Here is a 23,804-nt window from a genome sequence, read left to right as displayed (position 1 = left end):
GAAAACCTGTGCGCGGAGGAACCAACTCGTGGATAGTTGCGCCCTTACTTTGTTTCGAGTCCGCTCAACAACTTAAGTGTGCTGCATCTAGTCGCGACAAGGTTTCTTGTCGGAAGCAGCGCAGCCAGCAGGCTGCTGACGTTCCGCACCCAGCGCTCGCGGCTCGGGCGCCTGCGCCGACAAGTTCCCTAGAAGCATAGGGTAAAAACATACAAAGTAAGGAATCTAGTAGAGGAAATAACATAGCAATTGATAATAGAAATAAAGTTATATTACAAGATAACTTGTCGCAGCTCTAACAGACTGTTTTCATAACATGATTAGCAGCGTCAAGGGAAAAGAAGAAATGGGCGGCCTAGTCTACGCGTCCGCCCTCGACTCTCTTGATCTCGCTCACCTTGTTGGAAATATGCCCTAGAGGCAATAATAAAAGTATTATTATTATATTTCCTTGTTCATGATAATTTTCTTTTATTCATGCTATAACTGTATTATCCGGAAATCGTAATACACGTGTGAATACATAGACCACAATATGTCCCTAGTGAGCCTCTAGTTGACTAGCTCGTTGTGATCAACAGATAGTCATGGTTTCCTAGCTATGGACATTGGATGTCGTTGATAACGGGATCACATCATTAGGAGAATGATGTGATGGACAAGACCCAATCCTAAGACTAGCACAAAAGATCGTGTAGTTCATTTGCTAGAGCTTTGCCAATGTCAAGTATCTCTTCCTTCGACCATGAGAGCGTGTAACTCCTGGATACCGTAGGAGTGCTTTGGGTGTATCAAACGTCACAATGTAATTGGGTGACTATAAAGGTGCACTACAGGTATCTCCGAAAGTATCTATTGTTTTATGCGGATCGAGACTGGGATTTGTCACTCCGTGTAAACGGAGAGGTATCTCTGGGCCCACTCGGTAGGACATCATCATATGCGCAATGTGACCAAGGAGTTGATCACGGGATGATGTGTTACGGAACGAGTAAAGTGACTTGCCGGTAACGAGATTGAACAAGGTATTGGATACCGACGATCGAATCTCGGGCAAGTAACATACTGATAGACAAAGGGAATTGAATACGGGATTGATTAAGTCCTTGACATCGTGGTTCATCCGATGAGATCATCGTGGAACATGTGGGAGCCATCATGGGTATCCAGATCCCGCTGTTGGTTATTGACCGGAGAACGTCTCGGTCATGTCTACATGTCTCCCGAACCCGTAGGGTCTACACACTTAAGGTTTGATCACGCTAGGGTTATAAAGGAAGTTTGTATGTGGTTACCGAATGTTGTTCGGAGTCCCGGATGAGATCCCGGACGTCACGAGGAGTTCCGGAATGGTCCGGAGGTAAAGATTTATATATGGGAAGTCCTATTTTGGCCACCGGAAAATGTTCGGGATTTTTCGGTATTGTACCGGGAAGGTTCTAGAAGGTTCCGGAGTGGGGCCCACCTGCATGGGGGGACCCACATGGACGTGGGTAGTGGGGGCAAGGCCCCACACCCCTGGTCAAGGCGCACCAAGATCCCCCCTTAGAAGGAATAAGATCATATCCCGAAGGGATAAGATCAAGATACCTAAAAAGGGGGGATAACAATCGGTGGGGAAGGAAATAATGAGATTTCTTTCCTCCCACCTTGGCCAACGCCCCAATGGACTTGGAGGGCAAGAAACCAGCCCCTCCACCCCTATATATAGTGGGGAGGCGCATGGGAGCTATACACGAAGTTCTGGCACAGCCCTACCTCTCTTCCTACTCCTCCTCTCCCATGGTGCTTGGCGAAGCCCTGCTGGATTGCCACGCTCCTCCACCACCACCACGCTGTTGTGCTGCTGTTGGATGGAGTCTTCCTCAACCTCTCCCTCTCTCCTTGCTGGATCACGGCGTGGGAGATGTCACCAGGCTGTACGTGTGTTGAACGCGGAGGTGCCGTCCGTTCGGCACTAGGATCATCGGTGATTTGAATCACGACGAGTACGACTCCATCAACCCCGTTCACTTGAACTCTTCCGCTTAGCGATCTACAAGGGTATGTAGATGCACTCTCCTTCTACTCGTAGCTGGTTTCTCCATAGATAGATCTTGGTGACGCGTAGGAAAATTTTGAATTTCTGCTACGTTCCCCAACAGTGGCATCATGAGCTAGGTCTATTGCGTAGATTCTTTGCACGAGTAGAACACAAAGTAGTTGTGGGCGTTGATGTTGTTCAATATGCTTACCGTTACTAGTCCAATCTTGTTTCGACGGTATTGTGGGATGAAGCAGCCCGGACCGACCTTACACGTACTCTTACGTGAGACAGGTTCCACCGATTGACATGCACTTGGTGCATAAGGTGGCTAGCGGGTGCCAGTCTCTCCCACTTTAGTCGGAACGAATTCGATGAAAAGGGTCCTTATGAAGGGTAAATAGCAATTGGCATATCACGTTGTGGTTTTGCGTAGGTAAGAAACGTTCTTGCTAGAAACCCATAGCAGCCACGTAAAACATGCAAACAACAATTAGAGGACGTCTAACTTGTTTTTGCAGGGTATGCTATGTGATGTGATATGGCCAAAAGGATGTGATGAATGATATATGTGATGTATGAGATTGATCATGTTCTTGTAATAGGATTCACGACTTGCATGTCGATGAGTATGACAACCGGCAGGAGCCATAGGAGTTGTCTTTATTTATTGTATGACCTGCGTGTCATTGAAGAATGCCATGTAAACTACTTTACTTTATTGCTAAACGCGTTAGTCATAGAAGTAAAAGTAGTCGTTGGCGTGACAACTTCATGAAGACACGATGATGGAGATCATGATGATGGAGATCATGGTGTCATGCCGGTGACAAGATGATCATGGAGCCCCGAAGATGAAGATCAAAGGAGCTATATGATATTGGCCATATCATGTCACTACTCTATTTGATTGCATGTGATGTTTATCATGTTTATGCATCTTGTTTTCTTAGAACGACGGTAGTAAATAAGATGATCCCTTACAACAATTTCAAGAAGTGTTCTCCCCTAACTGTGCACCGTTGCTACAGTTCGTCGCTTCTAAGCACCACGTGATGATCGGGTGTGATGGATTCTTACGTTCACATACAACGGGTGTAAGACAGTTTTACACAGCGAAAACACTTAGGGTTAACTTGACGAGCCTAGCATGTGCAGACATGGCCTCGGAACACGGAGACCGAAAGGTCGAGCATGAGTCGTATAGCAGATACGATCAACATGAAAATGTTCACCGATGATGACTAGTCCGTCTCACGTGATGATCGGACACGGCCTAGTTGACTCGGATCATGTAATCACTTAGATGACCAGAGGGATGTCTATCTGAGTGGGAGTTCATAAGATGAACTTAATTATCCTGAACATAGTCAAAAGACCTTTTGCAAATTATGTCGTAGCTCGCGCTATAGTTCTACTGTTTAGATATGTTCCTAGAGAAAATATAGTTGAAAGTTGATAGTAGCGATTATGCGATCAGTAGAAAGCTTATGTCCTTAATGCACCGCTCAGTGTGCTGAACCCCAACGTCGTTTGTCGATGTTGCGAACATCGGACATACACGTTTTGATAACTACGTGATAGTTCAATTAAATGGTTTAAGTAGAGGCACCAAAGACGTTTTCGAAACGTCGCGGAACATATGAGATGTTTCGAGGGCTGAAATTGGGATTTCAGGCTCGTGCCCACGTCAAGAGGTATAAGACCTCCGACGATTTTCTTAGCCTGCAAACTAAGGGAGAAAAGCTCAATCGTTGAGCTTGTGCTCAGATTGTCTGAGCACAACAATCACTTGAATCGAGTGGGAGTTGATCCTCCAGATGAGATAGTGATGTTTCCCCAAAGTCATTGCCACCAAGCTACTAGAGCTTCGTGATTAACTATAACATATCAGGGATAGATATGATGATCCTTGAAATATTCATGATGTTTGACACTGCGAAATAGAAATCAAGAAGGAGCATCAATTGTTGATGGTTGGTGAAACCACTAGTTTCAAGAAGGGCAAGGGAACAAAGGGATACTTCATGAAACAGCAATTCAGCTGCTGCTCTAGTGAAGAAACCCAAGGTTGAACCCAAACCCGAGACTAAGTGCTTCTGTAATAAGGGGAACAACCACTGGAGCAGCATTACCCTAGATACTTGGTAGATGAGAAGGCTGGCAAGGTCGATAGAAGTATATTGGATATACATTATGTTAATGTGTACTTTACTAGTACTCCTAGTAGCACCAGGGTATTGGATACCGGTTCGGTTGCTAAGTGTTAGTAACTCGAAATAAAAGCTACGGAATAAACGGAGACTAGCTAAAGGTGAGCTGACGATATATGTTGGAAGTGTTTCCAAGGTTGATATGATCAAGCATCACACGCTCCCTCTACCACCGAGATTGGTGTTTGCGTTGAGCATAGACATGATTGGATTATGTCTATCGCAATACGGTTATTCATTTAAGGAGAATAATGGTTACTCTATTTTTGAATAATACCTTCAATGGTCTTGCACCTAAAGGAATGGTTTATTGAATCTCGGTCGTAGTGATACACATTTTCATGCCAAAAGATATAAGATAGTAATGATAGTACCACTTACTTGTGGCACTGCCATGTAAGTCATAATGGTATAAAACGCATGAAGAAGCTCCATGTTGATGGATCTTTGGACTCACTCGTTTTTGAAAATTTTGAGACATGCGAACCATGTCTATTGGTGTATATGCACGAAGAAACTCCATGCAAATGGATCGTTCGGACTCACTTGATTTTGAATCACTTGAGATATGCAAATCATACCACATGGGCAAGATGACTGAAAAGCCTCATTTTCAGTAAGATGGAACAAGATAGCAACTTGTTGGAAGTAACACATTTTGATGTGTGCAGTCGAATAAGTGCTGAGGCATGCAGTGAATATCATTATGTTCTTACTTCACAGATGATTCGAGTAAATGTTGAGTATATTTACTTGATGAAACACAAGTCTGAATTATTGAATGGTTCAAGTAATTTCAGAGTGAAGTAGCAGATCATTGTGACAAGAGGATAAAATGTCTATGATATGATCATAGAGATGAATATCTGAGTTACGAGTTTTGGCACACAATTAAGACATTGTGGAAATTGTTTCGCAATTAATACCGCCTGGAACACCATAATGTGATGGTGTGTCCGAACATCATAGTTGCACCCTATTGGATATGGTGCGTACCATGATGTCTCTTATCGAATTACCAGTATCGTTCATGGGTTAGGCATTAGAGACAACCACATTCACTTTAAATAGGGCACCACGTAATTCCGATGAGATGACACCATATGAATTATGGTTTAGAGAAACCTAAGTTGTCGTTTCTTAAAAGTTTGGGGCTGCGACGCTTATATGAAAAAGTTTCAGGTTGATAAGCTCGAACCCAAAGCGGATAAAATGCATCTTCATAGGAAACCCAAAACAGTTGGGTATACCTCCTAATTCAGATCCGAAAGCAATATGGATTGTTTCTAGAATCGGGTCCTTTCTCGAGGAAAAGTTTCTCTTGAAAGAATTGAGTGGGAGGATTGTGGAGACTTGATGAGGTTATTGAACCGTCTCTTCAACTAGTGTGTGACAGGGCACAGGGAGTTGTTCCTGTGGCACCTACACCAATTGAAGTGGAAGCTTATGATATTGATCATGAAACTTCGGATCAAGTCACTCCCAAACCTCGTAGGATGACAAGGATGCGTACTACTTCAGAGTGGTACGTAATCCTGTCTTGAAGGTCATGTTGCTAGACAACAATGAACCTACGAGCTATGGAGAAGCGATGGTGGGCCCGGATTCCGATAAATGGCTTGAGGCCATAAAATCCGAGAGAGGATCCATGTATGAAAACAAAGTGTAGACTTTGGCAGAACGGCTCGATGGTCGTAAGGCTAATGAGTACAGATGGATTTCAAAAGGAAGACGGACAATGATGGTAAATGTCACCATTAAGAAAGCTCGACTTGTCGTTAAGATGTTTTCCGACAAGTTCAAGGAGTTGACTACGATGAGATTTTCTCACTCGTAGCGATGATAAGAGTCTGTTGGAATTATATTAGCGATTACTGCATTATTTATGAAATCTTGCAGATAGGATGTCAAAACATTGTTTCCTCGACGATTTTAATGAGGAAAGGTTGTATGTGATACAACCGGAAGGTTTTGTCAATCCCGAAAGATGCTAATAAGTATGCAAAGCTCCAGCAATCCTTCTAAGGACTGGAGTGAGCATCTCGGAGTTGGAATGTATGCTTTGATGATGATCAAAAAAATTTGGGTTTGTACAAAGTTTATGAGAAACTTGTATTTCCAAAGAAGTGAGTGGGAGCACTATAGAATTTCTGATGAGTATATGTTGTTGACATATTGTTGATCAGAAATGACGTAGAATTTCTGGAAAGCATATAGGGTTATTTTGAAAGTGTTTTTCAATGGAAAGCCTGGATTAAGCTACTTGAACATTGAGCATCAAGATCTATAAGGATAGATCAAAATGCTTAATAATACTTTCAAATGAGCACATACCTTGACATGATCTTGAAGGTGTTCAAGATGGACCAGTCAAAGAAGGAGTTCTTGCCTGAGTTGTAAGGTACGAAGTTAAGACTTAAAGCTCGACCACGGCAGAATAGAGAGAAAGGACGAAGGTCGTCCCCTATGCTTAAGACGTAGGCTCTTCAGTATACTATGCTGTGTACCGCACCTGAAGTGTGCCTTGCCATGAGTCAGTCAAGGGGTACAAGAGTGATCCAAGAATGGCTCACAGGACAGCGGTCAAAGTTATCCTTAGTAACTAGTGGACTAAGGAATTTTCTCGATTATGGAGGTGGTAAAAGAGTTCGTCGTAAAGGTTACGACGATGCAAGCTTGACACCTATCCGGATAGCTCTGAGTAGAGAGACCGGATACATATAATGGAGCAATAATTTAGAATAGCTCCAAGTAGAACAGTTGTTTGGAATAGCTCCAAATAGAGCGTGGTAGCTGCATCTAGGAGATGACATAGAGATTTGTAAAGCACACACGGATCTGAAAGGTTCAGACCCGTTGACTAAAACCTCTCTCACAAGCAACATGATCAAACATAAAACTCATTGAGTGTTAGTCACATAGTGATGTGAACTAGACTACTGACTCTAGTAAACTCTTGGGTATTAGTCACATGGCGATGTGACCTGTGAGTGTTAATCACATGGCGATGTGAACTAGATTATTGACTCTAGTGCAAGTGGGAGACTGTTGGAAATATGCCCTAGAGGCAATAATAAAAGTATTATTATTATATTTCCTTGTTCATGATAATTGTCTTTTATTCATGCTATAACTGTATTATCCGGAAATCGTAATACACGTGTGAATACATAGACCACAATATGTCCCTAGTGAGCCTCTAGTTGACTAGCTCGTTGTGATCAACAGATAGTCATGGTTTCCTGGCTATGGACATTGGATGTCGTTGATAACGGGATCACATCATTAGGAGAATGATGTGATGGATAAGACCCAATCCTAAGCCTAGCACAAGATCATGTAGTTCGTATGCTAAAGCTTTTCTAATGTCAAGTATCATTTCCTTAGACCATGAGATTGTGCAACTCCCGGATACCGTAGGAGTGCTTTGGGTGTGCCAAACGTCACAACGTAACTGGGTGGCTATAAAGGTACACTACGGGTATCTCTGAAAGTGTCTGTTGGGTTGGCACGAATCGAGATTGGGATTTTGTCACTCCGTGTAAACGGAGAGGTATCTCTGGGCCCACTCGGTAGGACATCATCATAATGTGCACAATGTGACCAAGGGGTTGATCACGGGATGATGTGTTACGGAACGAGTAAAGAGACTTGCCGGTAACGAGATTGAACAAGGTATCGGTATACCCACGATCGAATCTCGGGCAAGTACCATACCGCTAGACAAAGGGAATTGTATACGGGATTGATTGAGTCCTTGACATCGTGGTTCATCCGATGAGATCATCGTGGAACATGTGGGAGCCAACATGGGTATCCAGATCCCGCTGTTGGTTATTGACCGGAGAACATCTCGGTCATGACTACATGTCTCCCGAACCCGTAGGGTCTACACACTTAAGGTTCGATGATGCTAGGGTTATAAAGGAAGTTTGTATGTGGTTACCGAATGTTGTTCGGAGTCCCGGATGAGATCCCGGACGTCACGAGGAGTTCCGGAATGGTCCGGAGGTAAAGATTTATATATAGGAAGTCCTGTTTCGGCCATCGGGACAAGTTTCGGGGTCATCGGTATTGTACCGGGACCACCGGAAGGGTCCCGGGGGCCCACCGGGTGGGGCCACCTGCCCCGGGGGGGCACATGGGCTGTAGGGGGTGCGCCTTGGCCTACATGGGCCAAGGGCACCAGCCCCAAGAGGCCCATGCGCCAAGAGAAGAGAAAAAGGGAAGAGTCCTAAAGGGGGAAGGCACCTCCGAGGTGCCTTGGGGAGGATGGACTCCTCCCCATCCTTAGCCGCACCCCTTCCTTGGAGGAGGGGGCAAGGCTGCGCCCTCCCCCTCTCCCTTGGCCCTATATATAGTGGGGAAAAGGAGGAGCAATGATACCTAAGGCCTTTGGTTGCCTCCCTCTCCCTCCCGTGACACCTCCTCCTCTCCCGTAGGTGCTTGGCGAAGCCCTACGGGATTGCCACGCTCCTCCATCACCACCGCACCGTTGTGCTGCTGCTGGATGGAGTCTTCCTCAACCTCTCCCTCTCTCCTTGCTGGATCAAGGCGTGGGAGACATCGTCGGGCTGTACGTGTGTTGAACGCGGAGGTGCCGTCCGTTCGGCACTAGGATCATCGGTGATCTGAATCACGACGAGTACGACTCCATCAACCCCGTTCACTTGAACGCTTCCGCTTAGCGATCTACAAGGGTATGTAGATGCACTCTCCTTCTACTCGTTGCTGGTCTCTCCATAGATAGATCTTGGTGATACGCGTAGGAAAATTTTGAATTTCTGCTACGTTCCCCAACAGTGGCATCATGAGCTAGGTCTATTGCGTAGATTCTTTGCACGAGTAGAACACAAAGTAGTTGTGGGCGTCGATATTGTTCAATATGCTTGCCGTTACTAGTCTTATCTTGATTCTGCGGCATCGTGGGATGAAGCGGCCCGGACCAACCTTACACGTACGCTTACGTGAGACCGGTTCCACCGACAAACATGCACTAGTTGCATAAGGTGGCTGGCGGGTGTCTGTCTCTCCCACTTTAGTCGGATCGGATTCGATGAAAAGGGTCCTTATGAAGGGTAAATAGCAATTGGCATATCACGTTGTGGTCTTTGCGTAGGTAAGAAACGTTCTTGCTAGAAACCCATAGCAGCCACGTAAACATGCAAACAACAATTAGAGGACGTCTAACTTGTTTTTGCAGGGTATGCTATGTGATGTGATATGGCCAAAAAGGATGTGATGAATGATATATGTGATGTATGAGATTGATCATGTTCTTGTAATAGGAATCACGACTTGCATGTCGATGAGTATGACAACCGGCAGGAGCCATAGGAGTTGTCTTTATTTATTTGTGACCTGCGTGTCAACTTAAACGTCATGTAATTACTTTACTTTATTGCTAACCGTTAGCCATAGTAGTAGAAGTAATAGTTGGCGAGGCAACTTCATGAAGACACGATGATGGAGATCATGATGATGGAGATCATGGTGTCATGCCGGTGACAATGATGATCATGGAGCCCCGAAGATGGAGATCAAAAGGAGCAAAGTGATGATGGCCATATCATGTCACTATTTGATTGCATGTGATGTTTATCATGTTTATACATCTTATTTGCTTAGAACGACGGTAGTAAATAAGATGATCCCTTACAACAATTTCAAGAAGTGTTCTCCCCTAACTGTGCACCGTTGCGACAGTTCATGTTTCGAAGCACCACGTGATGATCGGGTGTTAGATTCTAACGTTCACATACAACGGGTGTAAGACAGATTTACACACGCGAAACACTTAGGGTTAACTTGACGAGCCTAGCATGTACAGACATGGCCTCGGAACACGGAGACCGAAAGGTCGAACATGAGTCATATAGAAGATACGATCAACATGAAGATGTTCACCGATGATGACTAGTCCGTCTCACGTGATGATCGGACACGGCCTAGTTTGACTCGGATCATGTAATCACTTAGATGACTAGAGGGATGTCTATCTGAGTGGGAGTTCATAAGATGAACTTAATTATCCTGAACATAGTCAAAAGGTTTTTGCAAATTATGTCGTAGCTCACGCTATAGTTCTACTGTTTAGATATGTTCCTAGAGAAAATATAGTTGAAAGTTGATAGTAGCAATTATGCGGACTAGGTCCGTAAACTGAGGATTGTCCTCATTGCTTCATAGAAGGCTTATGTCCTTAATGCACCGCTCAGTGTGCTGAACCTCGAACGTTGTCTGTGGTTGTTGCGAACATCTGACATACACGTTTTGATAACTACGTGATAGTTCAGTTAAACGGTTTAGAGTTGAGGCACCAAAGACGTTTTTGAAACATCGTGAAACATATGAGATGTTTTGAGGGCTGAAATTGGGATTTCAGGCTCGTGCCCATGTCAAGAGGTATAAGACCTCCGATGACTTTCTTAACCTGCAAACTAAGGAGAAAAGCTCAATTGTTGAGCTTGTGCTCAGATTGTCTGAGTACAACAATCATTTGAATCGAGTGGGAGTTGATCTTCCAGATAAGACAGTGATGGTTCTCCAAAGTCATTGCCACCAAGCTGCTAGAGCTTCGTGATGAACTATAATATATCAGGGATAGATATGGTGATCCTTGAGGTACTCGCGATGTTTGACACCGCGAAAGTAGAAATCAAGAAGGAGCATCAATTGTTGATGGTTGGTGAAACCACTAGTTTCAAGAAGGGCAAGGGCAAGAAGGGATACTTCATGAAACGGCAAATCAGCTGCTGCTCTAGTGAAGAAACCCAAGGTAAAACCCAAACCCGAGACTAAGTGCTTCTGTAATAAGGGGAACAACCACTAGAGCAGAATTACCCTAGATACTTGGTAGATAAGAAGGCTGGCAAGGTCGATAGAAGTATATTGGATATACATTATGTTAATGTGTACTTTACTAGTACTCCTAGTAGCACCAGGGTATTGGATACCGGTTCGGTTGCTAAGTGTTAGTAACTCGAAACAAAAGGCTACGGAATAAACGGAGACTAGCTAAAGGTGAGCTGACGATATGTGTTGGAAGTTTTTCCAAGCTTGATATGATCAAGCATCGCACGCTCCCTCTACCAAAGAGATTGGTGTTAAACCTAAATAATTGTTATTTGGTGTTTGCGTTGAGCATAGACATGATTGGATTACGTCTATCGCAATACGGTTATTCATTTAAGGAGAATAATGGTTACTCTATTTATTTGAATAATACCTTCAATGGTCTTACACCTAAAATGAATAGTTTATTAAATCTCGATCGTAGTGATACACATGTTCATGCCAAAAGATAGTAATGATAGTACCACCTACTTGTGGCACTGCCACGTAAGTCATATCGGTATAAAACGCATGAAGAAGCTCCATATTGATGGATCTTTGGGCTCACTCGTTTTTGAAAAGTTTGAGACATGCGAACCATGTCTATTGGTGTATATGCATGAAGAAACTCCATGCAAATGGACCGTTTTGACTCACTTGATTTTGAATCACTTGGGACATGCAAATCATACCACATGGGCAAGATGACTAAAAATCCTCGTTTTCAGTAAGATGGAACAAGATAGCAACTTGTTGGAAGCAACACATTTTGATGTGTGCAGTCCAATGAGTGCTGAGGCATGCAGTGAATATCGTTATGTTCTTACTTCACAGATGATTCGAGTAGATGTTGAGAATATTTACTTGATGAAACACAAGTCTGAATTATTGAATGGTTCAAGTAATTTCAGTGTGAAGTTGAAAGATCGTCGTGACAAGAGGATAAAAGATCTATGATATGATCATAGAGATGAATATCTGAATCACGAGTTTGGCACAGAATTAAGACATTGTGGAAATTGTTTCACAACTGATACAGCCTGGAACACCATAGTGTGATGGTGTGTCCAAACGTCATAGTTGCACCCTATTGGATATGGTGCATACCATGATGTCTCTTATCGAGTTACCACTATCGTTCATGGGTTAGGCATTAGAGACAACCACATTCACTTTAAATAGGGCACCACATAATTTCGTTGAGACGACACCGTATGAACTATGGTTTGGAGAAACCTAAGTTGCCGTTTCTTGAAAGTTTGGGGCTGCGACGCTTATGTGAAAAGGTTTCAGGTTGATAAGCTCGAACCCAAAGCAGATAAAATGCATCTTCATAGGACACCCAAAAACAGTTGGGTATACCTCCTAATTCAGATCCGAAAGCAATAGGGATTGTTTCTTGAATCGGGTCCTTTTTCGAGGAAAGGTTTCTCTCGAAAAGTTGAGTGGGAGGATGGTGGAGACTTGATGAGGTTATTGAACCGTCACTTCAACAAGTGTGTAGCAGGGCACAGGAAGTTGTTCCTGTGGCACGCACACCAACTGAAGTGGAAGCTTATGATAGTGATCATGAAACTTCGGATCGAGTCACTACCAAACCTCGTGGGATGACAAGGATGCGTACTACTTCAGAGTGGTACGTAATCCTGTCTTGGAAGTCATGTTGCTAGACAACAATGAACCTACGAGCTATGGAGAAGCGATGGTGGGCCCGGATTCCGATAAATGGCTCAAGGCCATAAAACCCGAGAGAGGATCCATGTATGAAAACAAAGTGTAGACTTTGGAAGAACTACTTGATGGTCGTAAGGCTGTTAGGTACATATGGATTTTGAAAGGAAGACAGACAATGATGGTAAGTGTCACCATTGAGAAAGCTCGACTTGTCGTTAAGATGTTTTTCGACAAGTTCAAGGAGTTGACTACGATGAGACTTTCTCACTCGTAGCGATGCTAAGAGTCTGTTGGAATTATATTAGCAATTACTGCATTATTTATGAAATCTCGCAGATAGGATGTCAAAACATTGTTTCCTCGACGATTCTTGAGGAAAGGTTGTATGTGATACAACCGGAAGGTTTTGTCTATCCTGAAATATGCTAATAAGTATGCAAAGCTCCAGCAATCCTTCTGAGGACTGGAGTGAGCATCTCGGAGTTGGAATGTATGCTTTGATGATGATCAAAGATTTTGGGTGTATACAAAGTTTATGAGAAACTTGTATTTCCAAAGAAGTGAGTGGGAGCACTATAGAATTTCTGATGAGTATATGTTGTTGACATATTAATGATCAGAAATGACGTAGAATTTCTGGAAAGCATATAGGGTTATTTGGAAAGTGTTTTCAATGGAAAACCTGGATTAAGCTACTTGAACATTGAGCATCAAGATCTATAAGGATAGATCAAAACGCTTAATAGTACTTTCAAATGAGCACATACCTTGACATGATCTTGAAGGTGTTCAAGATGGACCAGTCAAAGAAGGAGTTCTTGCCTGAGTTGTAAGGTACGAAGTTAAGACTTAAAGCTCGACCACGGCAGAATAGAGAGAAAGGACGAAGGTCGTCCCCTATGCTTAAGACGTAGGCTCTTCAGTATGCTATGCTGTGTACCGCACCTGAAGTGTGCCTTGCCATGAGTCAGTCAAGGGGTACAAGAGTGATCCAAGAATGGCTCACAGGACAGCGGTCAAAGTTATCCTTAGTAACTAGTGGACTAAGGAATTTTCTCGATTATGGAGGTGGTAAAAGAGTTCGTCGTAAAGGTTACGACGATGCAAGCTTGACACCTATCCGGATAGCTCTCAGTAGAGAGACCGGATACATATAATGGAGCAATAATTTAGAATAGCTCCAAGTAGAACAGTTGTTTGGAATAGCTCCAAATAGAGCGTGGTAGCTGCATCTAGGAGATGACATAGAGATTTGTAAAGCACACACGGATCTGAAAGGTTCAGACCCGTTGACTAAAACCTCTCTCACAAGCAACATGATCAAACATAAAACTCATTGAGTGTTAATCACATAGTGATGTGAACTAGACTACTGACTCTAGTAAACTCTTGGGTATTAGTCACATGGCGATGTGACCTGTGAGTGTTAATCACATGGCGATGTGAACTAGATTATTGACTCTAGTGCAAGTGGGAGACTGTTGGAAGTATGCCCTAGAGGCAATAATAAAAGTATTATTATTATATTTCCTTGTTCATGATAATTGTCTTTTATTCATGCTATAACTGTATTATCCGGAAATCGTAATACACGTGTGAATACATAGACCACAATATGTCCCTAGTGAGCCTCTAGTTGACTAGCTCGTTGTGATCAACAAATAGTCATGGTTTCCTGGCTATGGACATTGGATGTCGTTGATAACGGGATCACATCATAAGGAGAATGATGTGATGGACAAGACCCAATCCTAAGACTAGCACAAAAGATCGTGTAGTTCATTTGCTAGAGCTTTGCCAATGTCAAGTATCTCTTCCTTCGACCATGAGAGCGTGTAACTCCTGGATACCGTAGGAGTGCTTTGGGTGTATCAAACGTCACAACGTAACTGGGTGACTATAAAGGTGCACTACAGCTATCTCCCAAAGTATCTATTGTTTTATGCGGATCGAGACTGGGATTTGTCACTCCGTGTAAACGGAGAGGTATCTCTGGGCCCACTCGGTAGGACATCATCATATGCGCAATGTGACCAAGGAGTTGATCACGGGATGATGTGTTACGGAACGAGTAAAGTGACTTGCCGGTAACGAGATTGAACAAGGTATTGGATACCGACGATCGAATCTCGGGCAAGTAACATACCGATAGACAAAGGGAATTGAATACGGGATTGATTAAGTCCTTGACATTGTGGTTCATCCGATGAGATCATCATGGAACATGTGGGAGCCATCATGGGTATCCAGATCCCGCTGTTGGTTATTGACCGGAGAACGTCTCGGTCATGTCTACATGTCTCCCGAACCCGTAGGGTCTACACACTTAAGGTTCGATGACGCTAGGGTTATAAAGGAAGTTTGTATGTGGTTACCGAATGTTGTTGGGAGTCCCGGATGAGATCCCGGACGTCACGAGGAGTTCCGGAATGGTCCGGAGGTAAAGATTTATATATGGGAAGTCCTATTTTGGCCACCAGAAAATGTTCGGGATTTTTCGGTATTGTACCGGGAAGGTTCTAGAAGGCTCCGGAGTGGGGCCCACCTGCATGGGGGGACCCACTTGGACGTGGGTAGTGGGGGAAAGGCCCCACACCCCTGGTCAAGGCGCACCAAGATCCCCCCTTAGAAGGAATAAGATCATATCCCGAAGGGATAAGATCAAGATCCCTAAAAAGGGGGGATAACAATCGGTGGGGAAGGAAATAATGAGATTTCTTTCCTCCCACCTTGGCCAATGCCCCAATGGACTTGGAGGGCAAGAAACCAGCCCCTCCACCCCTATATAAAGTGGGGAGGCGCATGGGAGCTATACACGAAGTTCTAGCACAGCCCTACCTCTCTTCCTACTCCTCCTCTCCCATGGTGCTTGGCGAAGCCCTGCTGGATTGCCACGCTCCTCCACCACCACCACGCCGTTGTGCTGCTGTTGGATGGAGTCTTCCTCAACCTCTCCCTCTCTCCTTGCTGGATCAAGGCGTGGGAGACGTCACCAGGCTGTACGTGTGTTGAACGCGGAGGTGCCGTCCGTTCGGCACTAGGATCATCGGTGATTTGAATCACGACGAGTACGACTCCATCAACCCCGTTCACTTGAACGCTTCCGCTTAGCGATCTACAAGGGTATGTAGATGCACTCTCCTTCTACTCGTAGCTGGTTTCTCCATAGATAGATCTTGGTGACGCGTAGGAAAATTTTGAATTTCTGCTACGTTCCCCAACACACCTTGTCCACAATGGGTGCGACAAGGGCCTTGAGTGCGTCCCGATCGGCGTCTGGCGGCAAGTACTTGAGGACGTTGGTGAAGCTGAGGCTTGGATTGCTGAAGGCCACCTTCATTAGCACCTTTCGGAGAACCCCGGCAGATTTTGCGCGACTCGTCGGCCAGCTGCTTTGGGATCTTTTCCCGGAGCCGCTGGAGTGCCGTCGCCACGCCCTTGAAGAACAGGCTGAGCTTGGCGCTGGGTTGGAGATTCTCGTCGGAGGGATATCCAAAGTCCTCCATCCCCAGCTGCGTCAGCTCCTCGTTGATGACTGCGGCAACATTCACCAGACCCTCGGTCCAGTGCTCCATCGTGTCTCTGAACGAGTTCTGGGTAACTGCGATGCTCTCCAGCAGCGCCTTGTCAGCTTTGATCTTCTCCGACAAGGTTTTCTCCCGCTCCTTGGCGGCCTCCAGCGTTTGCATCAGCGTGGCCAGCTTCAACTCCAGGACCGCATTGGAATCCTTGGCGGTGCTGAGCTCCTTGCCTCTCTCAGCGAGAAGACCTTGCAGCTCACCGTGGGCGGCAGCATTCTTCTCACACTCACGCTTGAGCGCGGCAATCTCCTCGCCGCTCTTCCCAATGTTGGCCTCCAGCTGCGCCACCTTCTCCTCCAGCTCTTTCTTGGCGGCCTCTGCGATCGCGGCGGCGTCCTTTGCTTCCTTGAGCGCCCCGCCAAGTGCTTGCTCGCGCTCGGCAAGCTCCTCCTCGTAGCTGTCGAGGTTGGCCTTCCGCTGCACCAATTCTCCTTCTCGCGTGGACTGCTTCTCGGCGGCCAGCCTTTGCTCCTCCTCAGCTTCGGCCTTCTCGAGAAGGAAGGCCGTGCGCTCCTCGTCGAGTCGCTCCCGCCCCTTTGCCAGGGACCGGAGAGCTTCTTGATTTTGGCCCCGGAGCTCCTCCGCGCACTTCTCCATGTCAACTCCCGCCTTCGCGATAATCGCTTCCCGGGAGGCTATCTTGGCTTGCCGGGCATGGTAGAGTGACAGCAGCTTCCGCAGCAGCTGCTCCTCCTCAGGCTCGCCACTGCTGCTGCTGGGCGCGTCGACCAACGACAGTCCAGCAGAGGCGAGCACCTCCTCATCGAAAGATTCCCCCTCGACCGGCGCCCTGGAGCTCGACGCCCAGGGTAGCTGGATGAAGATATCGTCACTGGCCTTCAAGTAGGCGCCGGGCTGGGGCTCCTCGGAGCCCGGCTCCGCAGAAGCAGCAGAGGGATCAGCGGTCGGTGTAGCGCCTGGCGCTCCTGCAGCCTCAGGGTCGTCAGTGCGATCGCCCGACCCCTTGCCGACTTTTGCGGCGGCAGCCTTGGCGGCCTCCTCGCCGGCGGCCTCGTCAGCACCGGCCCCTTCCTCGCCGGTGCCCTCATTGGCTCAGCCACAGATGGCTCTGAAGAACGAAGAAGGGAGAAAAATCAATCAAAAATCCAAGAGAAGAAAATCAGAAGAAGAAGAACCCAAGGGAAAGTTTCTGGGCAAGTGGATTACCTGTGCCAAGATCTGCAGTTGCAGCCTCGGTCGCCGCAGGATCAATGGTGCCGTCCCTTGCCGGAGAGTTCCCCCTTGCCGGAGAGCGCTCCCTTGCCGGGGACTCCTCCCTTGGCGGCGCAGTCGAAGCAGGTGGCACTTCGGGACCAGCTTCCGGGCGCTCCTGATGTGACTGCTCTGCTCCTGCACAAGTCAACAAGCAAGATATCAAACAAAGGAAAAAGCACTCATGCGCGTCCAAAAGCAAAGAAAAAACTATGAACTTACGCTGGGGGCTGCGCTGGGCGCTGCTTTGAGGAGTGATTGCCAGGTCCGTCAAGGTGGTCTCGGACCCACCCCCTACTGACACGGTGGGGTCGTCTTCGATGACGATCACCGCGGCCTTGGCCCTCTTCGCCGCTCTCTGGGCCAGCGCCCTGAAAAGAAAGGAGTCCAGATTGAAGCAAGTCAGATACAAGATAAAAACAGCAAGATTGAAGAACTATAAGAGCACCAAAGAAGCTTACTCTTCTTCCTCCTCGTCGGAGCTGAGCGCGGAAAGATCAAAGTCCGGCTCCCCTCTGGTGCGGCGAGGCGGAGGAGTAGGATCCCTTGCCCGCTTGGCGGGGGCGGTGGCGGTGGCCCGGGAAGATCCCGCTCCAGTTGCCGCTGCTGCGTGAGGCGCTCCCGCGGCAACATGACTTTCCGCGGTAGAGCGTGTCGCACGGCTTGGCGGCTGTTGAGCCGGCTGCCGCCCCGCTACGTCCGCGGCCCTGCGAAGACGCCTTCTTGGCGGGGCCGGGGGCTCCGCCTACGGCAAGCCTTCTGAGGGCTCGGGCTCTTCCTCGCTGGCCTCGCTCGGCTCGGCTTCAGAACCGGCAAGCTCTTCCTCGCCAATGAACTCCGCGCGCTTGGCAAGGTTTGCCGCCTCTGCAGCCTCCGCCTCCTCCACATTGAACCCAAACACGCCCACGGCAGCTGCGGCCGCAACCTCTTCCGCCCTAGTGGCGATGCGCTGCAGCTCCTCGTCGGTGGTGTCACAGGTGAGGCTTTTCTGCTCGTCAGCATGGACCGGCACCTCTTCCAAGTTGTCGAAGAACGCTTGCACGACATCATCCGCAGGCTCTTGCCAAGTTGGAACGATTCCATGTGAATCGCACAACGGCATCATGGCGCGGATCCGGTCAAGCGAAGAATTGTTGCACAGTGGAACTACGCCCCTCGGCAGCGTGAATGGGTGCTGGGGGCCGCGTTTGAACAATTCCAGGAGCATTGCATCCAGCTCCAAGACGGTGAAGTTGTAGTTGAGGCCCGGCCGCAGCCTCATGATGTCCGCCGAATTCTTGAATTCCCAGGCGGGCCTCCCCCTCTCCTGCAGGGGAGCAATATGGCGGCGGAGGAAATCTGCCCCGACAGCACCTACAATGAGCCCGGCAAGCCTGAGGCGAAGAATTCTAGTGATGGCGATCTTCAGCCTCTCATCTTCCGGGGCCATGTTGCTCCAGTCATTGCCGCGCACTATTGGAGCTTGGCACACGGCGGTGAAGGGCTGCGGATTCTCCTCAACGATCCAGCACCGCTCCGCTCTCCACTCATCCCACTTGCTGCGGAGCTCACCCTCCAAGTACGCCTCCTTCTTGCCGACCCTCGAGATCCAGGCAATCCCTCCGGCAAGTGGCTCTCCTCTCTCTACCCGAGGTATGAAGAAGCGGCGGAAAAGGGCAACACTAGGGTGGACTCCGACAAAGTTTTCGCACAAATGTGCGAAAACTGCCATGGTCAGGATAGCGTTGGGGGTGAAGTCAAGGAGGCGGAAACCATATGTGTTCATGATATCACAGAAGAACTCTGAGAAGGGCGGGCAGAGCCCGCAATAGAAGAATAGCGCGAAGAATGGGTACCCGTTTGGAGCCATTCCCGAAGCAGCGGCCGGAAGAACCCTCATGCGCGGATGCGCACGCGTCTCCGTTGCCCAAAAGAGGTAGAAGTACTCCCTCAGCTCCTTCACGCCGAGCTGAGGGGAGAAGATTGCCCGCTCCTTCCGCAGCGCCGCGAGCCGCTGCGCCTCGGCCGACTTCACGCCCTTTCCCTTGTCGGCTTTCGGAGCCATGGCGGAGGTGGTGGGAGAGGTCGACGGCGTTGGTGATGCTGGTGGCAATGGGGGGCGGAGCGCTGCTCTCTCGGCTTCGAGAAGAAGGGGGGAGCGGCAGAGGTTCGTGAAGCTGGAGTAGCAGCAACTAGCGGGGAACGAACTGCCCCTGTTTCCTCTGCTTATAAAGAGGGACGGGGCGGACGTTTCTCCCTTCCGAATAAAGAACCACCCACGATCTCTCCCACGACGCCGCATTCAACGCGTGCCGTTAGGGGAGAGCACGGTGGATACGGAGCGAGATTCAGCATGGCCCAGTCCATGTGTGCCCGTGCCCTATCTTGGGCCTTGCCCAACAGCGCTCGGCACTGTGTCTGGCCCAGGCCCGGGGGCTCCTGTCAGTGTACTAGAATAGGGGTACTCTAGTACTCCAAACTTGTGCACGGGCAGTTGCAGCACCCCGCGGCAAGGCTTGACGGGCGAACACCAAGATCCTCCGTGGTTCCCTTGGAGCCATTGAATGAACAAAGTATTTAAGCTCAGGAGACAAGGCCCCGGCGAGAGGAGCTTGCCGGGAAGGCCAACCAAGGCACGCCAAGGAACTTGCCGCGACGCACCACGCGCTCCGGCAAGGCAACAAGGCCCCGGCAAGAGGAGCTTGCCGGGAAGGCCAACCAAGGCACGCCCAGGAACTTGCCGTGATGCACCACGCGCTCCGGCAAGGCGACAAGGCCCCGGCAAGAGGAGCTTGCCGGGAAGACCAACCAAGGTACCTCGAAGCCCGATGAGCGACAAGCTTCCGGACCCGACAAGATAACAGCAGCGGCAAGGCGCTTGCCGCGGCAGGCGGCCACTCTGTGCCCACGCTCCAGCGCATCCACCAACGTGTCGCTCTGGGGGCCTCTCCAGGCGCGCGTGGCGGGAGGCTGTGCAGCCAGCGGTGTGCAGTGGCATGCGGAGCTGACAAGATCGCCATCATGGCGAACGGTGGCGCCCCTAACGGTCCTTTTCTGCACTGTTTAGGCGACTCAGACGGGCATTTAATGCCCTTGTCCCCTGCCGTCAGGGTTAGGTAGGGTACACTGTACAAGCAACTGTACCAACCACCTCACTTTTTACATTTGTACCCTCCTTTGCGTTGCCACCTGTCGGTGACCCCTTTAGTGTATAAAAGGAGGCCCATGCGCAACGTAGAGGGGGTTCGGACAGTTCGGTTCGATTCATTCGTAGCCCAGAAAACACTACGCTCTCTCTCTAGAGCAAGAACACAAGATAATACAACCAGACAAGCAGCAGCAGGAGTGTTATCTCTCCGGAGAGCTCCAAAGCTGGGTAAACTGCTCGGGTGCTCCGCCTCGATCCGCTCTTCGTGCGGTCTCCGCCCCCCGCCGAACCGAAAGGGGCCCGGTCCGCCGGCCCCATAGGTGTTCGTGGATCAGTTTTCCCCTGACATATAGAAAGGGTCGATGGGGATTGTGTGTGTGTATGTTTGCGATAGGAAGAATGTTTGTGATAAAGGTTAGTGAAAACAGTCGTAAATGGTTATGAGAGGGAGGGAGGGTTATATCGAGAGCATGTGTGCGAGAAAGACACCTCGGGAGAGTGTGTGTGAGCATGTGTGAGAGACCACCGATGGAGAGTGAAACTACACGTAAAAGACTGTTGTACACATTGATTAAAGATATAAACTGTATCCAAATATTAGGATGGGATCATGATATTTGCAATTCGCGAAAGGAACGGGCATTGATCCATCAGACATCTAGATTCTATCAAATTTGAGCATGTCTATGTTATTATTCGACACAATTGATCCACATAGTTAGTATTTTGAACTCCAGACAATGCATCGCTTTAGCAATCGAATATAAACATGGGTATAGTTCATGTTGTGTGTATAAAGCACATTATACATACGAAAGTTGCACAATGAACATTATAAATAGCTACCTATGAACTAGCATACATTTGAATTCAACTTAAGGTGGTTTAAAAAAATCGAATTCAACATGAAGTCCATTCAATTATTTGAATTTGTTATCATCGCATTTGTAAATCATACCTAAATTATGGGGGCACCAATCTTTGCTCTGATTTTGTACATAATAGCATATGTAGTCATGTACAAAATAGATTCAAATTTAGCTCCTCCATTCCAAAATAATCATAGTTATAGGATTTTCAAGTGTCAAAATTTCAAAAAGAAGCGGATAATTTAATGAGGTTTTCAAACATACAAGGTCAAATATAAGATTGTCTATTTAGGTCAATCCTTATAGTTCAAGAGTAATCTAAACGTGAATGCTTGTGTTTCAAAATTTCAAACGAAGCACCAAAAGAGCCTCTACTCGCCCGAAACCGCGTGAGACCAATGTTTGGTAATTGGTAGTACAAGGAAATTACTTTTCTAATAACTTTGACCTGTGAAACCTACCGGCCCGACGTCGAAAGGTCTAAACCGGGGTACATTTGTAGCTTCATCTAGACGCCACGCAACCGCCTTCGAAAAACATTCATACACAATGGCCGCCTAAGCACACATGCGCGCGGCCGAAATCGCTCCCGCCCACTATTTGGGACACCTGAGATTACCATCCTACCCCCGACCCGCAATAGGTCTGAAATTTAAGAGGGGGGCAAAGTTTGTACTTTCCCCAAATTTCAAACAAGCGTGTCCCATCTTCTGTTCAAAAAATCCAAAAACAAGCGTGTCCCAGACCGAAACATGGTTCTCCCCCACCCCCCCATGCCCAACCGTCCGATTCTCCATTCGTACTCCATGGGCGCAAAAACTACCTCTCCACCAGCCATGAAACCCCGGGGTCCTCTGTCCGCCACCCCATCCCACCCATCAACCGCCACCCTCCTCCATCATGCCGGAGCCGATACCCCGATGTCGTTGTCCACCACAACCGCAACCGCAACGCCGTCCATGGCTAGTAGTTGAAGCCGAGGCCGAGCCGTCCATACCCGAGCCAGTTCAACCACGCCGTCCTACACCTCATTGATGCCGCTCCAACTTTGCCACCGTCCACCGCACCGGAGTTGTTCCTACTACGCCGTCCTTTGCCGCCTCGGATCTGCTTCCCCTCCGCCGATATACGGCCACGGCAACACAGTCAACAATTTGTCCATGGGTTTATCCAAGGATCCACGACTCTGCAAAACATCAGTTCCCTCGGGAGAAAAAAGAAGATCACCGCGACATATGGAGGAGACCACACTGACAACCGATAAGGGTACTCCTCTTCCCTTATTCATGCAAATCTTACATGTCTGCTTGCATGGTATTCATCCCACAGAAGAGACTAGTTGACCACTTCTTGTTGATACTAGATGTTCCTAGTAACTCGCGATGCACAAGGTTTCTCCTTATATACTATTTCACCTTAGATAGAAGTTCGTCGCCCCCCCTGAATTTCAATTCCTGGTCAGTTGATTCCCAATTAACGGAAGCATTCCCCGGTGTAACAGGAGCTAGTCCTCCTATTACGCCGGGGATGCAGCACCTCGGTGTTTATCTTAGGGGTGTGTGGGGCCTAGAGCTTCTGGCGCCCGATCTGGAGGTCGGCCGGGATTAAAGGGGTGGTCTGAGGGTGCTGCCAAGCACGATGGTGGTGTGAGGTCATGGGGAGGGCGAGGCGGCGGTGGCAGGGGTCTGGGCCGTTGGTCGCTGGCGGTTAGAGAAAGATCCTCAACAGTGACTGGCGGGAGGTAGACGAAGGCCATCTGCCCCTTCCTTATAGATCGGACGGTTCATTAAAAAAATTGAGTGACCTATTTATTTTCAGTCGACTGTTATCTTGATATGACCACATGTGGTGGTGTGCTGGAGGAGTACCTGCATTTCCTATGCTCATATATTACAAAATTGTACGGAGTAGAATCTAATTTTGTTTGCCATGCAATGTTGTAGAGCTATCATATGTCTCCTATCATTTATTTTTCAGCCACCTGCTATCTGCTACTTTTACAGTGCACTAGTTCTGCACACACTTCACCCATACTCGCACTATTATGTTTTTATGCAAGGGTATTGCAGAGTCTGCCTCGAGAGAAGCAGAAAAGAAAAGAGAGAAGTTGAGCCAGCTTTCTTAGCGGGTAGGCATGACACATTACAGTGCTGTAAAGGGTGCAAGGTCAGCAGATGGAGAAGGTAAACATAGCTCTGCAGTTGATGACCTCGCTCAGAATGAACCACCATGCCAGGTGCTTGCTTTAACTTCGCGGTGTCATATGTGGTT

This window comes from Triticum aestivum, chromosome 2B (assembly GCF_018294505.1).
Source record: "Triticum aestivum cultivar Chinese Spring chromosome 2B, IWGSC CS RefSeq v2.1, whole genome shotgun sequence".
In the NCBI taxonomy this organism is placed as follows: domain Eukaryota; kingdom Viridiplantae; phylum Streptophyta; class Magnoliopsida; order Poales; family Poaceae; genus Triticum; species Triticum aestivum.
The sequence above is the reverse complement of the archived record's forward strand: the minus strand, read 5'-3'. Positions refer to the sequence as shown.